The sequence below is a fragment of the Danio aesculapii genome, chromosome 15 (assembly GCF_903798145.1).
Source record: "Danio aesculapii chromosome 15, fDanAes4.1, whole genome shotgun sequence".
NCBI classification, from domain to species: domain Eukaryota; kingdom Metazoa; phylum Chordata; class Actinopteri; order Cypriniformes; family Danionidae; genus Danio; species Danio aesculapii.
Window position 1 is genome coordinate 36,956,023 of NC_079449.1, and position 17,514 is coordinate 36,973,536.

The window sequence follows — 17,514 nt, forward strand, 5'->3', positions numbered from 1 at the left end:
ATACCAGGTGCTGTAAGCTTTTTGAATTCCTTCATTTGGCAAAAAAATGTATTAATTAATTATTTGAAAAAAAAATAAAAAATACAGGTAAACAATTGAGGTGACAAGGGCGTAGTTTCTGTCGCTGCTGTGTCAAGGCAAGCGGAGTTGCGCTCGGCACCTGGTACTGCGCCTATTTTTAAATAGCCAACTCTTGACGACTGCTTTCGCTTACGGCCATACCCCCCTGTGCATGTGTGAGAGTGGTACATTCCAGGAAGTGTTTGGCTGCAGTTGGTGAGAGAGGCTCACCACATTTTCTTCTGTTTAGTTTTATTTTTGACTAAAATACATTTTTGTTAAAGTTTTTTTGAGTTTGTTTAGTTTATCCTCCCAGCAGCGTGAGCTGTTCGGGAGGAGTGTTTTTTATTCCTATTTTTTTTGGAAATGGACGGATCTACGGTGACAGACCTGGCAATGGCGGACGGATTTGAGAAGGCAAATGACAATGGACTGGACAGACGACAACGAGAAACAAACCGATCAGAGAAGGAAGCAAGGAAAAGGATTTATTTAAAAGAAGCAACTGTAACGGTGGATATGGGACAAACAACTGAGGTGAGAGCAATGGATTTAATTAAAGCAGTGACGGAGAGGATTGGGGATGGAAAGATTTTGGCTGTAAGACCAAAACAAAACAAGGAATATGAAGTAACACTTGAAAGAGAGGAAGATGCTGATGTGTTAACAGACGGATTAACTATTAAAGGGATAAACTGTACAGTAAAGAGGCTACAAAACCGCGATTATGTTGTCTCCTTCATGCATCTGCCTGTCTATGTTGCTGACATAGATATTTTAGACAAATTGGATCATTGGGGAGTTTGTCCCATTTCAAAAATTAAAAGAAGGTTTTATCCGGGCACAGATATTGAAGATGGGACGAGGTTTGTTAAAACCAGATTCCCCAAGGAAGTGGCATCCCTCCCGTACAGCACAAGAATAGAGACAGCAGAAGGACCACAATACTTTAGGGTGATGCACAGCCATCAGGTGAAAACTTGCAGGCTGTGCATGAGCCCAGATCATGTGGTGAAAGACTGTCCAGATTTTAAGTGTTTTAAGTGCGAGGAAAGGGGGCATTTCGCAAGGGATTGCGATGCGGTGAAGTGCCCGGATTGTAATAAGGTTTTAAATAAATGTGAATGTTGGATGGGGGAAGAGGAGGAGGAGGTAGAGCAGCAGGTAGACAGACAGATGTATGAAGGAGACAATATACAGTCAGAGGACAAAACAACAACACAAGACAGAAGAACAGAATCTAAAAGTGAAAAACTACAAGAGAATGAGGCTAATGGAAAGGACAGAGTTACTGAACAGGAAGGGACAACATGGACTCAAATGGATATGACTGACAGTTTAAGGAATGTTTTGGAAGCAGCAGAAATTAGCAATTCGAATAATAAAGACTTACAACAAGAACAACAGGAAGATATATTTTGGACACAAATGGACATGACAGACAGTTTTCAAAAGGCATTGGACACAGTGGAGACAAAAGACCAAAGTAATGAGGAGCAAGACGAGTTAGAGGAACATTTACAAAAGGAGGGAAACAAAGAGACACAGGTGAAATCATCAAAAAGAAGAAGATCGATAAAGATAAAACCTAATTTAGAGACTGCAAGGAAAAAACTGCTAAAAGATGAAGAAATTGAATGCGCAAATAAGTATGAGTTGCTAAAGGGCTTGGAAGAGATGGACTGAGATGATGGTTTTTATGAATGTTTTTATCTTATTTATGGTTTTAGGAATTGTGTCTTTTAATGCAAGAGGGCTTTTAGACATCAGGAAATTTGAAAAAGTGAAAGAAATGTGTAAACGAGAAGATGTGATTTTATTACAAGAGACAAACTGGAGGGAAGAATACATGAAGGAAATAAGAAAAAGGTGGAGTGGGGAGATTTTATACAATAATGGGGATGGGAGGCTGGGGAGAGGAGTTGCAATTTTAATAAAAGAAAACAGTGGGGTTTTATGTAAAACAATCTATAATGACAAAGAGGGGAAGTGTATGATATGTGAAATGGAGTATGAGAAGAAAAAAGTAATTATGGTGAACGTTCATGCCCCAACAGAGGAGAACAGAAAGAAAGAGTATTTTAATGTACTAAGAGATTATTTAAAGAAATATGAAAGAGTTATTATCATGGGGGATTTTAACACTGTTTTTAGTAAATTAGAAATGGCTGAGGGAATGGTTTTTAAAACGGATAAGGGGAGAAAAGAACTGAAAATATTGATGGAGGAAATGAATTTAATTGATGTGTGGAGAGAAAGGAATGAACAGAAAAAAGAGTACTCAAGAAGACAGTTAGTGGGGAATTTTTTTTGTCAAACAAGAATTGATTTTATTTTATGCACAAGAAATGTTGAAGAGTTTATAAGCAAGATCAAATATGAAGAAACAAGTCTGAGTGACCATAAGCCAATTTTTATGAATCTAGACTGGAGTAATGTGAAAAGAGGGCCAGGGGTATGGGTTTTAAACACAGCGGTTTTAAAGAATGAAGACTATGTTTTAAGTATAAAGGAAATTATTCAAAAGGAAAAAGGGAATGAAATTTATAATGAGGACAAAAGAATGTGGTGGGAGAGTGTGAAACATTTAGTTAAAAAGTTTACAATAAAATACTGTAGACAATTACAAAATTGTAAAAAATATAAGGAAAAAGAGCTGAAAGAAAAACTAGAAAACGAATTGAAAAATGAGAATGGAAAAGATATACAAAAGATAAAAGAACTGGAAGGAAGACTGAAAGAAATGGAGGAGGAGAAATTTGAAGGTGCAAGATTAAGAAGCAAAGCCAAATTTACAGTGGAGGGGGAAAAGTGCACTAAATTTTTCTTTGATCTAGAGAAGACAAGAGGGAAGGCAGAAATGATTAAAGAAATAAGGAGCAGAAATGGGAACATAGTAGAACAAAATGAGGAGATTTTGGAAGAAATAAGATCATATTATGAGAAATTGTTTTGCACAGAGGGAGTAAAAGAAAAAGAAAAAAGGGAATTGCTAAAGCTAATCAAATCAAGAGTAGATGAAGAGGAAAAAAGAGAATGTGACAAGGAGGTAAGAGAAGAAGAAATAAAAAGAGCAATTAGTGAATTGAACAAAAAGAAAAGTCCAGGAATTGATGGGTTGGGAAGTGAATTTTATATTGTTTTTAAAGATATTTTATCTAGTATTTTAAAGGAAGTATATGATGAGATTTTTGAGAATGGTGGGGTAAATAAAAGAATGGGGATGGGCTTAATGAAGGTGATATACAAAGGAAAGGGGGATAAAGTAGATTTAAAAAATTATAGACCTATAACAATGCTCAACACTGATTTGAAGATTTTAGCAAAAGTTTTAGCTAACAGACTAAAGGAAGTGATGCCAAGCATAATCAAAACAAACCAAGCATATAGTATAAAAGGACGAGACATTGCTGACACAACTATGAGTATTAAAGACACAATAAGATATATAAATGATAAGAAGAAAGATGGTTTTTTAATTAGTCTGGACTTCGAGAAAGCTTTTGATAGAATGGAGCATGACTTTTTATTTGGAGTGTTAAAGAGTTTTGGTTTTGGGGAAAATTTTATAAAGTGGGTTCAGATTTTATATAGAGGAGCTATAACCAGGATAAAATGCAATGTTTTTTTAACGGACTGTTTTAAAATAACAAGATCAATCAGACAGGGTTGCCCGTTATCTGCACTTTTATATGCCTTAGTTGCAGAACCACTGGGATTAGCTGTGAAGCATGAGGAACGAATAAAAGGAATAGAGGTAGAGGGGGGAGTGAATAAAATATTTCAATATGCTGATGATACCACATTAATACTACAAGATCTAGCAAGTGTAAAACAAGCAATGGAAACGGTGCAACATTTTTGCAAGGGTTCAGGAGCTAAAATAAATGAAGATAAAACAGTATATTTGAGATTTGGAGGAACTGAGGCTTTATCTGGACATTTTACGTTCAAGGAAATGGATGAAATTAAAATTTTAGGCATTGTAGTTGGGAGGGATGAAAAGAAAGCAGAAGTAACCATGTGGGAGGAAATGTTAGGAGGGATTGAAAGAAGGCTGAGGTTTTGGAAGTTAATGTCTTTAACTTTGAAGGGGAGGGTTTTAATTTTGAATGTTTTAATGGTTTCTAAATTATGGAATATTTTATATGTGTCATCAATGCCACTGTGGATGGAAAAAAGGCTGAAAAAATGTTTTTTAGATTTTTTATGGGAAGGGAAGCCTCCAAGAATAGCATACGCAACGTTGATTGGAGAAGTGGGCAAAGGGGGACTAGGTTTAATAGACATGGAGCAAAGAAAAAACAGCTTAAGAGTGAAAATGGTAAAGAAATATTTGGATGAAGATAATAAGGCAGCATGGAAAAGAACAATGGAATATTTTTTAAGTAAAAGTGGCAATTTTAATATGGGAGATAATATTTTATGGATGAGGATGAAAACATTCATGACAGAGGGTCTACCAGATTTTTATAAAGAATTGATTGGAGCATGGGGGAAATTTTTAACTTGTGTACATTTTAATATACAAGGACGCGAGAACATTTTAAATCAGCCTTTATTTTTAAACAGTGACATTCTTAATCAAGAGAAAGTGGTGTTTTTTAGGAAATGGTGGGAGGTGGGAATAACAAGAGTAAGGGATATTTTATATGAATTTAAGGAAGGATTTTTACCGGTGCAGTATGTTATTGATGTGATGGATGAAGCGAAGGAGGATTTTAACAGACAAGACTTAATAAAGGAATACGACATAATTAAAAATGCCATACCTGCAGAATGGTTAACAAGAATAGAAAACATGGAAGAAAATAAACCAAGTAAAGATGTGAGTATAAGATTTGAAGAGAAATGGTGGGATTTGAAAGATTGTACTGTGAAAATGATGTATGGGTTTTTTAGAGATGGGGTTTTTAAGAAACCTGGTGCAAATCAGTACTGGATACGGCTGTTTAAAGATGTAAATGAAGACAACATATGGGCTAATATAAATGGCAAATTTGTACAGTCAAAACTGGAGAATTTGGAATATTTTATCAGGAGTAAAGCAGTGTTTACAGATGTCATTTTAAACAAAATAGGGATGGAGGAAAGTCTCACATGTAAAGTATGTCAAGATGCAGATGAAGGATTCTTACACTTGTTTTTATATTGTAATGAGTTAAAAGATTTTAATGAGAAATGCAAAAGCATGATTTTAACTTTAAAAGGAGTAAGAGACGACAATCTAGAGTGGGAAAAGGTGTTACTGTTGGGGCTGAACAAAGAGTGTAATAATAAAAAACTCATAAATTTACTTGTGATTTTAATGAAAAGTGCAATATGGGAGAGAAGAGTTGTAGCAAAAAAGGAAAAAGTTTTATTAAATGTGTGGAATGTGTTTAAGAGGAAGGTGGAGAAATATTTTGAATGTCTATTTTATTATTTTAAGTTAGAGGAAATGCAGGAGGCTTTTTATGATGTTTTTACTCAAGAAGTCACAAAGATTTTAAATGACACAGGAATAAAAATGTCTTTTTTAAAATGTGATTTTACCTTTTAAGGAATACTACTTGCAACATTTTATGTGAAAAAAAACACATTGTTGTGAAGCTTTGATGTAAAATAGACTTTTTAATGTTTTGTCTTAAGTGTAATCTGTATAAATAAGTAAATTGTATGAATTTTGAACAGTGTAATAAAAGAAAGAAAAAAAAAGATAAAAAAAAATGTGACCACCTGGGAGAAAGATAGCGTTTTGGTCAAATGGAAGCAGGTGGACTTGAGGGTGAAGCAGCTGGACTTGAGGGTCCTAGAAAACCCATAGTAACTGTTATTCTCTGGCCTTCAAGGGAATAGAATGCTATTTTAGCTTTTTTGTGCGGTGCTGGCAAAAAAAAAAACAGGTCCCATCTAGATTTGAATTTAGATCGCTGGATGCAGAGTGCTATCCATTACATTATGGAACCTCAAGATGGTGTAGAGCTGCTGCCCGAGATGAAGATGATGAATTAAAAAACTGGCCTTGCAGGAAAGTAGCAGAAGGTCCATCCAAGGCGGAGCCAATGTGCATTGATTTCTGAGTAACTCGTCATTCGGCATGCAGGGCTCCTCACACATTTACTGGAGCAGGACTAGGTAGGGCCTTCAAAAGAAAAGCACGCTATTCTAGGCAATTTGACGACCAAATGGCAGGCAGGGCAAAGAAGCCACCACAGAACAGATGTGATCTTATTTTTTCTTTTTTGACCACGTCTAAAATGTTCAATTTGGCTTGCGAAAAGGGGAATTAGCTCAAATGGTAGAGCGCTCGCTGCGCAAACGAAGGGGCCCAACCTTCTCGCTCACTCGCAAGCGAACAAGTCGCAAAAAACGCGACAAATTTCGCTTGCAGTAGTGTTCGTGGCTTTGTGACTGTGCATAATGTGGTATTTTGGTTGCATATTGCATGTCATTCTAAATGTCATTTTTTGCGTGCTGGATTCGAACACACGATCTGTGTAACACAATATCCAATCAGTGTCAGTTTCAGCGGAGCCAATCAGCTGCGCTATTATTGAAATTTTACTGACGTAACACAGGCAATTATATTGATATTACTATTATTATGTGGATATTGTTCTTAAAAAGCATATTACGTTAATTAAAAATTAATGAAAATGTTTCAATTAAACATATGTATGCATGCTTATGTATATATAAGTATATTATATATATATTTATGTATTAATATATAAATATATACTATATATATATATTAAAGAGCCCATATTATGGGTTTTTGAAAATGCCCTTCCATGTAGTGTGTCACACAGCTCTAAGTGAAGTGAAATATCCAGCTAAGGCTTAAATCTGTAAGTGTACAGTGTTTAAAACTATTGATTCATCTATAAAAGAGTCGACTCATAGAGCTTCAAACGAGTCGCCTTGATAACGAGTCATTAGGTGTTTCGCGATGACGCAGCTACGAAACACAAGTAGTTGGGCGCGCAAACCCGGGAGATTTGAAACCTGCGGCCCCGCCCACTAACAGAAAAAAAGTCACACACACACAGAGACACACACAGACACTGGTCGAATGAAGTCACGCTGTGCAGATGGATATTATGGACAGTCTAATCAAAGATGAAACATCAGCAATATAGCCCAGCCTTGAGCAGTTCTGAGTGCTTCTGAAAACTATATGCTTTCAAAGAAGACTTCATCAGTTTGTTAAAGGAAGGATCAGTATAGACTGTCAGAACATGGATCAGTGCATCATGGATCAGTTTCTTCCCCCATTTCACCAGTGTAAGTACGTGCGATTAAAACTGTTGCCTCGTTTACTCTATCTTGCACATGATGTATTTAGTTGTGTTTTGTTACTTGTAACTGCGTGTGCTGTATCAGGTTAACTCTTTATATTCTCATATCGCGTGTAAAGCCACGTTGAAAACGCGACGCGTGCCGCTTTGATTACGGATCGTCAGCTGTTTACACACATGCAACGGACAAGTTTCAAAATATTTCAGCTCAATATTATTGTCTCCTCGTGTGTGTAACGCACGGGTATTCGCGGATATAACAGCGCCGCTCCTCTATGGACGCGCCGGCCCTGTGTGTGTGTGTGTGTCTGTGTCTCCTCGTGTGTGTAACGCACGGGTTTTCGCGGATATAACTGAGCGCCGCGCCGCGCCCTCTCTATTCAGCCGCTCCTTTATGGACGCGCCGGCCCTCTGTGTGTGTGTGTCTGTGTCTCCTCGTGTGTGTAACGCACGGGTTTTCGCGGATATAACTGAGCGCCGCGCCGCGCCCTCTCTATTCAGCCGCTCCTTTATGGACGCGCCGGCCCTCTGTGTGTGTGTGTGTGTGTCTCCTCGTGTGTGTAACGCACGGGTTTTCGCGGATATAACTGAGCGCCGCGCCGCGCCCTCTCTATTCAGCCGCTTCTTTATGGACGCGCCGGCCCTCTGTGTGTGTGTGTGTGTGTCTCCTCGTGTGTGTAACGCACGGGTTTTCGCGGATATAACTGAGCGCCGCGCCCTCTCTATTCAGCCGGTCTTCTATGGACGCGCAGGCCCTGTGTGTGTGTGTGTGTGTGCGTGTGTGTGTGTGTGTGTGAAAAGAGCAAGAAGACTGTGACCTCCTCGCCAGTTCTTGGACTTTTTGCTCAATAAAATAGTTAGTCGTCAGTATTTTCTAGTCCATCGTCTGTGTTTACATTCACCCACTGGCAGCCAAAATCCACTATGAAGCGTGTATGCACTGTAACTACTTTTATATTGTAGATTAGCAGCTGGGCATTTCACTCTGTCTCGCGCTGAAGCCTGTCAGTGTTGTCGACCAATAGCAGCAGGCTGCCATCGGTCCAATCAGCGCAGATTAGCTTCGCGCTGAGGAGGGGTTTGGGAACAAATGAATCGCTGAACGATTCATATGGGAGTCGCTGGGATAATTAGGTAAAAATAAATGCAGATTATAAGACCATCAAAGTGTTTTTTGACCTTGCATGCATATTAGACTGTTGTTGGAGACCCTTACAACCTAAATATGACCCTATTTCATGTATAATATGGGCTCTTTAATATATGTTATATTTCTTTATGTAATAAAGAATAACTTTTAAATTTAAATAACTTTAAATGAATGCACACAAAAACAAGTAATATGCAAAATGGTTTATTAAAATGAATACAAATATTAAAATCGCAAAACAATGTAAAAAATGTAAAAAAAAAATAAATAAATAAAAACATATCTTAATATATAAACTATATAATATACAATAAATAAAAACAATACAATATATATTTACTTATTTTGCACATATAATTTATTAAAACAATACTATATATAAATATATTTATTTATTATACACATATAAAAACAATACTCTATATATATTTATTTTTATACACACAATATATTAAACAATAATATAAATAAATAATAAAATGCAAGAGTGGGGGCACGTAATATATAAAATATAGTATTTAAGCAATGTATAAAATGTTATTTTTTTAAGAATTATAAATATGTTTTTACATAAAATGCACACAAATATTAAATAAGTACACACAAGACAAAATAAGAGTGGGCCTATGTAATATATAAGTGCTACTTTAAAATGCTACATATTAACACACAAAAATTAAATAAAATGAGAGAGAGAGTACCCATGTAACATTTACAAAAATATATACAGCAATTTGTACTTTATTCTGGAGCTGGAGTTTGTCCTTTATTTTGCTGGCGCTGTTCTGCCAACCAGTCCTCTAAGGATTTGCCATTTGAAGTTTGCAGGCAAAATGTGGCATTACCAAATCGGCTATGGCCAAACTCCTTAGTCTTGGGGTGCCCACATTTGCTGCAAACAATAAAAGTAACCGCACGCACATACTTCCTTTTGTGGACTCCACTTTCCTTCTCCTGTTCCTGTCTGCGTGGAGCAGGTGCAGGTGGAGGAACAGCAGGTGCAGGTGAAGCTGGGACTGCACTGGATGTTGGTGCAGCAAATGATGGAATCACCATTGACACACTCATGTCTGGGTTAAAAACAAGTGTGCCAAACAATGATCCAGGTCCTGAAATGGGCTGCACAACACCTGGTGCTGTGGGGGGTGGTGCAATCGGGCACACCGTGCTGGGGGCCGGTGGAAAGGAGCACACCGTGGTGGGGGCAGACACAATGGGGCGCACTGTGGTGGAGGCTGATATGATGGGGCACACTGTGGTGGAGGTTGGCGAGATGGGGCGCACTGTGGTGAAGGTCGGTGTGATGGGGCACACCATGGTAGGGGCCGGTGCAATGTGGCAGACTGTGGTGGGGGTTGGCGCGATGGGGCATACTGTCGTGGGGGCCGGTGGGAAGGAGCACACCGTGGTGGCATCTGGCAGGAAGGAGCAAACTGTGGTGGTTGCAGAAGCAGACTTTCGACCAGGTCGAAGAAGAGGTGCCTGTCCTTCTTTATTTGGAGGAAAGACAAACTGGTGTTTGGGGCCTGATGTTGATGGTGCCTCGTCCAATTCTTCCTCGGCAAAGGAAGCTGCGTATCTGCCACAGCAATTGGATCAAGTGGAGTCAGTCCCTGAGTGAGTACACTCATTTCCTAATCCTTTTGCCTCCGTTGAAACCTGATAATAAATGATATGTATTATACATATATATTAATTTAGAAGTATTCAGGTACTTTAAAGAAAATAATGTGCTTTGCTTACCACTGAATGAGCGTCTTCTGGTTTAGCTCAAAAAGCTGGATCACCGTTTCATTCATCAGCCTGCGACTGCCAAGCACCAGATCCCGGATGTGGTGGTAATCGGTCAGTATTTTAGACCACCTGGGGGTGCGAACACCAGCCTTCTTGGAAGTGGACTTGTGTACGGCACACAGCTTTGTACAAATGGCCTCAACCAAGCGGCTGGTGCTAGGCCACTGTGCTGGACCCCCAGGATGTCCAATCAGACAGCGCTTGACGCTCTCCACACCTGGAGTGACTCCGGAGCGCTTCGGTGCCTTAAAGCGCCCATATGTCAGCTCTCTCTGGCCTCTGTCACCTGCAGGTCAGTGAGGTAAGGAGCCTCACGAAGACCTACCAAATAAGCAGCCAGATCCTGGACCTTGTCCCACCCAGCAATGCCATCAGGTCCAATGACTACTCCCTGGTAAATACAGAATAAATTTAGTATATGTGGAATAAAAAAGACTAAATCAAATTAAGTTCTTAATGTATCTTACCTGAGCCTCAACAGAGAGACTGTCTCCAGAGTCGGATGGCTGTGACGGCACTGAGGGGGCTGGGCTAGGAAGCTGTCCTTCTCCACCAGCTGATGTGGACGGCTCAGCCAGTGATGCTGGGGACTGAGGCAGAGGCGAAGATGAGGGGCTGTTTCTGAGATCACGGCAGGGGTCATCCTCATACAGCACTGGAACTGTGATGTCCTCCATGATCTCCTCCTCAAACCCCTCATCTTGCAGATCCTCGTCATCTACTTCCTCCACCAGCCTGTTTTCCTCCTCTGGGTTCTGGAGCACCGGAGTCAGGGTTTTGCCGGTCTGGCTGTAAAGGTACTCCATTCCCAGCAATTCACCTTAAAGAATAAAACAATAAAAAAACATATTAAATAAAACTAATAATAAAGTAAATATTTAGATAAACATTTTGTGTAGTACATTAAAGCTTAATAAATAACTTATATAACAACTAGTTAATGAATTTCTTGCCTGTATATGCTCCAGGAGGGTGATAACGGTTATCCCAGGGCTTCCCTAAGACTGCTCGGCTAAGCCTGTCCACAGCCTCTCTCATGGCACTGCCATATGACCGTATGGAGGATGCTCCTTTTATGGTGCTTTCCATCCGCTCATCATTCCAGCGCATCAAGCCCTCAAGGAGATAGGCCTGAAAATGCGCATCACTGGCACTGGTCCCTGGAAATTAAAATAGTTAAAAATATATGAAGAATTAAGTAACATGTTATTAGGTTATGTACTAACATTAAAATTATTGTCATTATAAACAGAGTTTCTTGTCAGGCAAGACAGCTTTGTCAATGCTGATAACATCACAAATGTTATTTAAATGTTTAATAATGTTACATTAAAGCAATGGAAGTAATCACAGTGCTTATATGTTTTACAAAATAAAACAATCCAAATGTATGTAATACCTGGAATAAAACGGTTTAGGTGGAGGTGGAAGGACTCCAAAGATGTAGAGCCACGGGCACACCTGTAACAACACAGCCCCACACCGCCTTTCTTCAGTGTCCCTGTCTTCATGTATAATGGAAAGTTCTCTGGGTCTTGAATGCACTGTACATGCTTCTGCTGTTCCTTCCATATCTGCTGGATCCGTTCGTGGTCCAGCAGAGGAACACCCAGAGTGTCCTTCCCATGCTCGCTGTCAAAATGGTCTAACAGCTTTCCAATCAGACAGGTGGTCTCCTCCACACCTCTGGTCCTCCTACGGCAGTGCAGTGCTAGCTCCCTCCAGTTTATGCGAGCACGTTTGTGAAATGTGGCCAGCCTTCTTTGCCGCCAGCTCACCCTCCTTTGCCTGGCGAAGAGCGGCCACATCTTCTGGATCCCACTGAAAGATGCACGTGGACAGACGTGCCATGAAGATCCCGTAGAGCGGATGAGCTTCTGTTGTGACACCTGCAGCAAACCGGCGCATAAAATGCCAGATGTCAAGGCGCACTTCAAGCTCATCCCACTCCCGAAACATGATCTTCACCGGAGACTGGCCGTGCTGACTGCAGCAATCTCTGTCCACATACATTACTTTCGGGGCTGCCTCTCCTGCCTCCCGGTAACGCTTCATCAGCCCGGCCGCCATTGGGTCCAGTCCATGACCCTCGGCAGCTGACAGCACAGAGACAAGGACTTGGCTGTGTTCGTTCCCCACATTAGTGCACCAGGCAGCTGTTCCCGCAGCAGCACCTGCAAGTTTCTTTGTGATCTATTAGGAAAAATAAAACTGTGTTAAATATGTACGCACACATATCCATATCTGGCAAATGTCTGGATATAAACATACCTTCTTTGTGGAGTCCATCTTTAGAACACAGCCAAAGACGGAGGTGATTTTGGCCTTGACCTCGTGCAGTCGCCCCAGAACATCCCTGGCATAGACGGCTAACAGCCACTTAGGTTTGGGTATGGCAGGTAAGAGGGGAGGCTCAGCAAACACAGGAGGTTGCACAAGGGAGGACCTTGTGAATAGTTCACAGGCAGTCAGGTACTGCAAGACTCGCTGTGTCCATGCCTTGCTGTGTTGCTCCATCAGCTTTTTGAAAAGCTGAGTCACACTGTTGCCCAGTGTCCTCTCCCTCATCATCCTAACTACCCGCTTGTCACATGAGTATCTAAGGAAACAACATTATAATCAGGGAAATGCTTTGTTTGCTAAAAATTAACACAAATAAAATATTGGCATTATGAATTACCTGTGTGTCAGCAAAGCTGGAAACTGACTACGGTGGCCAATATCCAGCTGTCCTAAGATGTCCTCGGACCAGGCAGGATACGTCTTTTTGCACCGCTTGCACTCCAGATACCCAGTGGCAAGGTCGTACCAGCCGTCGATGTTGAGGACCTTGCGCACCGTGCTGTAAATTCCTGCAGCTGTTAGTCTGTGCTTACCACAGCTTAGGCGAACACAGACAAGTGGAAACAACCACATCTTCAGCGGCATCCACAGAAAAAGTGGTCGGCAGAAGAAGAGGTCAGGAGAGGCAGGTGGCTGCGTGTTAATTAGAGGGGGCTGGGGAGGATACCACCAAAGCTTCAGCTGGGATACTAGCTCTGGCTTGCCGGTTTTTAAGTTTGTTTTAAATACCGTGTTCCGGATCCACTTATGCTGGTAAGGGGGAAGCTGATCTTTCCAGTGAACTGGAAGCTCAACTGGTGGCAGATGATGTTGAAGATCTAGTGTTTTTGCTGTTTCCGCTGATGGAGATGGATTGGCACAGGCCTCTGAGTGAATAGTAACAAACAATTTATGGTTAACAATATTATGATGACTGTTGCTTTTGATAGTAAGGTGCCACAAATTATGCCCATGAACAGCCAGTGAAGCAATAGTTTTGGATAAGTATTATTATTAATATGACTATACTTAGAAATACAAGTTAAGAGAATGGTACTGTTAGGAAGCAAAGAAATTAGTATGCACTTTATTGATGAAAGGGATATGAAATTAACACAATTCTCTGCGAATGTGAATTATATGAAATGGAGTGAGTAAAATGAGGCATGATTAGTATAAATTATTGAAGCATAAAGACATGAAGCATGCACACAGATACAGTAAGGAAAAACTGCTCAGCTGATAATGACAGCAATGAATCACTACCATCTAAGAGAGTGAGTGAGAAGAGCAAGCGACGTGGAAAAGTTATCTGATGAATGTTCAATAATGATTAGTTCGGAAACGCAAATAAATACACTGAAACCTTTGAACATCCTTAAGGTTTTGAAGAAGTGCACTCAAAGAATGCATCCCGCTTGAGGCATGATGTGACAACTCTGTACTGTAGATAAAAATTTGATTCATTATTTTTTGTAAAAAAAAAAATACTTAGTGTGTTTTCACAAAATATTCTTATAACATTTTCATTTGTGTCGTGTGCCACACCTGCAAAGAGCTGTGCTTCACATTGTGATGCAGCAAACACCAGTTCTTCATCATCTTCAGCAGTGGATCTGGAAGTGCCTGGAGCATAAATCTTAAAAATATTACTGTGAAAAATACACACAGCCAAATGTACAATACGATGGTGCTTACTTACCAGTAGTAAAAAGCTGCCTTTGGGCCATACGTTTGGCTGGGGGTTCTGCTGTAGGAGGAGGTACAGTGGACTGCAGTTTTGGATCTGGAAACAGAAAGTTTGACATAACAATAAATAAACACATATATAACTGCTGTTGGGATAATTCTGTTTCATGCTCAGTATTCACTCTCCTACTTACAGGGTTTAACAGGTGACATCAGTTTTTTTGCCAGCTGTGAAGGAGACAAGTGCTTGCCCCGTGCCAACAGCGATTTCACAGTGGCAGTCTGCTGTACACCTGTTTGGATGGCTGCAGGTGGAGGAGCAGGGACACTGGATGCTGCAGGTGAAGGTGCAGAGACACTGGATGCTGCAGGTGGAGGTGCAGAGACAGCAGCAGAAGCCAGTCTTTTCAGGACATACGTCTTGAAAAGTGCCATGTTGGTTTTTGGCCTGGCATCTGCCTTAACCAGGTACCTGATGAGGGCTTGAGCCTCCTTGTTCTGGTCCTCAAACACATCTTTCATGGACCGGCCCTTAAAGTCACCAAACTCCACCATCAAGCACCCTGTATCTCCTTTTGCCCTGGCTTCTGCTTGCATTTCCTGTTTCCTCTGGTACTTCTCTACTTCTTCTGCAATCTCCCTGATGGAGGAAGTGTACTGAAGAAACAGGTGTTTGTTTTCTGATAAGGGTGTTGTCTGCAGCTTCTCATCAGAAATGCTAAGCACCAGGTACACCGCATACCCCAGAGCATGCTCTAGGAGCCATCTAAATCTTTGGCCCTGGTACTTGCCAAACTGAATCTTGCAGTGAGCCAGAACTAAAAACTGGTCACTGGGGTCTCCACCATTGCTGCTGACAAAAGCAGTGGCCTCTGCCAGCACCTCTTTCTTGGGTTTGGCCCTTCCAGACTCCCTGCTTACAAGGCGCTCTACCTCTGCATATGGCCCCAAGTGGAGTGTGCTTGATGTCCCTGATTGGCGGCGGAAAATCGGGTATGCGTACATTTTTTCTGAAAAAAAAAAAACATTAGAGAGAACATTACCTAGAGCATTTAGAAAGATACATTTACATTAAGTGTGAAACAATAATTTAACAATGTAGACATAATCCATATTATTGCAGTAGTAAATATACTTCTGGTGAATTTTCTACAGATATGCCTAATATATGCATGGTAGTACAACTTAAAATTCATATAAATAAATGAGAAACAACAGAAATTAAAACATTAAGTTATAAAATACACATTAAACTCTTAAGTCTTTACATTATGACTATTTTATAAATAAAATGTTTGTACTTCAGCTATTTAATATAACTATTCTGTTGTGTAATATATCTGAAAACACAAGTAATAAAATAAACAAAATACAATATATGCTTATAATATTTTTACAATAGATTCATGAAATACAATACAATCTAATTACTAAATATATATCATATATTGTCATGAACAAGTGTTAAACTCAAATGTTTTTAAAGTTTGTGCAGTCGTTTTACTTAAAATAGAATTATTTTAAAAGTATAGAATTATTTGCTAAATTAAATGTTTAAGAAAAAACTTTTAAAAAACTCAACTGTAACTGTACATTTAAATACAGTAACGTTAACTTTTTAGAGTGTACACCGCAATAATAGGGCCTGATATTGCTAGGTCGAATGGGGGCATTTTGATTCTAAACAAATATCAGAACATTTTGTTTAATCATTTGACCAAATGGCGATGATTCCACCTTTTCTGATCACTAGCGACATTTTGCTCTGTATTTATCATGGGAAACATTACCGTTTTACAAGTTATGTAGAAAACATCTGCTATAACGTTACCTTGCTGTCGATTGTAACTTATCATTTAACAGAAATACACACAGTATAATAAACTAATAATAAAGTAGTGTTACATCTGGCTTACCTGATTCAAAGATGACGATTATAATAAAAGTGTCGTGTGATTGGTCAAAAGTAAGCCATCGAGGAAAAACGCGATTGGTCAAAAATACGTCACAGCAAAAAGAAATGCGATTGGTCAAAAGTAAGCCACTGAAGTGAAACGCGATTGGTCGAAATGACGTCAGCACAAAGACAAACGTGGTTGGTCAAAAGTAAGCCACCGAGGTGAGACGTGATTGGCTTATGTGGGCTTACTTTGGGCTTACTTTGGCTCTGTAGACGGGATGCTGCAGGCGCAAGCGAGAGGTAGCGGGATCGATGCCCGCATTCTCCACTTCTGTTTTCATGCCTTTCACACTGGCTTTTATTGCAAAGCTGGTTGCACCTGGAGGGTTTAGAGCGAATTTCCTTACGTCAGCTTTGCCGGTTCTGTGTAGTACTAATCATTGCAATCCTTCAGAAGCCCTATCAAGTCACAGTTTTCTTTTATTAGATGGCGCGTCCGCAGTGGGAAATCAAAGCACTAAATATATAGCAAAGTGCTGTCGATTAGCCCATAGGAATCATCACCAGAAGCGATGTGACCACCTGGGAGAAAGATAGCGTTTTGGTCAAATGGAAGCAGGTGGACTTGAGGGTGAAGCGGCTAGGCTTTTTGGGTGACTTTCATTCAACTGACCCTGTGCCCAAAACAGAACAACAACATTGCTTTGCCGAAACCCGGGATCGAACCAGGGACCTTTAGATCTTCAGTCTAACGATCTCCCAACTGAGCTATTTCGGCTGCCATGACACAGCTTTCCTGCAGCAGGGATGTCTGTGAGACCAAGCTGAGCCCTTAAGTGCATCTGAGGCATAAGAGAGTAAAAATTTGGCCAGTACGGGTATCGAACCCGCGACCTTGGCGTTATTAGCACCACGCTCTAACCAACTGAGCTAACCGGCCGTTTTCTTACCAGTGTGCTGGAAAACCCAGAGTTAGTGTCATTCTAAGTGGTTGCTAGGCGGTTGCTAAGGTGTTTCTAGGTGGTTGCTAGGCGGTTGCTAAGGTGTTGCTAGGTGGTTGCTAAGGTGTTGCTAGGTGGTTGCTATGCAGTTGCTAAGGTGTTGCTAGGCGGTTGCTAAGGTGTTGCTAGGCTGTTGTTAGGTGGTTGCTAAGGTGTTGCTAGGTGGTTGCTAGGCGGTTGCTGAGGTGTTGCTAGGTGGTTGCTAGGCGGTTGCTAAGGTGTTGCTAGGTGGTTGCTAGGCGGTTGCTAAGGTGTTGCTAGGTGGTTGCTAGGCGGTTGCTAAGGTGTTGCTGGGTGGTTGCTATGTGGTTGCTA

At 40.5% G+C, this 17,514-nt stretch overlaps 3 non-coding genes across 3 annotated transcripts in view; 1 reads left to right on the forward strand and 2 right to left on the reverse strand.

Moving 5' to 3' along the window:
- LOC130242498 (5S ribosomal RNA) overlaps nt 1-19 on the forward strand; it is a 119-nt gene extending 100 nt beyond the window's left edge. Inside the window, exon 1 of the ribosomal RNA XR_008839007.1 lies at nt 1-19. This exon is cut by the window's left edge and continues 100 nt beyond it. This is a non-coding gene — a ribosomal RNA (5S ribosomal RNA).
- Nucleotides 20-16,903: 16,884 nt separating this feature from the next.
- On the reverse strand, nt 16,904-16,976 carry trnaf-gaa (transfer RNA phenylalanine (anticodon GAA)). Its single transcript has one exon. It is a non-coding gene; the product is annotated as a tRNA-Phe (tRNA).
- An 88-nt stretch (nt 16,977-17,064) lies between these two features.
- trnai-aau (transfer RNA isoleucine (anticodon AAU)) lies at nt 17,065-17,138 on the reverse strand. Its single transcript has one exon. It is a non-coding gene; the product is annotated as a tRNA-Ile (tRNA).
- Between the last annotated feature and the right edge of the window lie 376 nt (nt 17,139-17,514).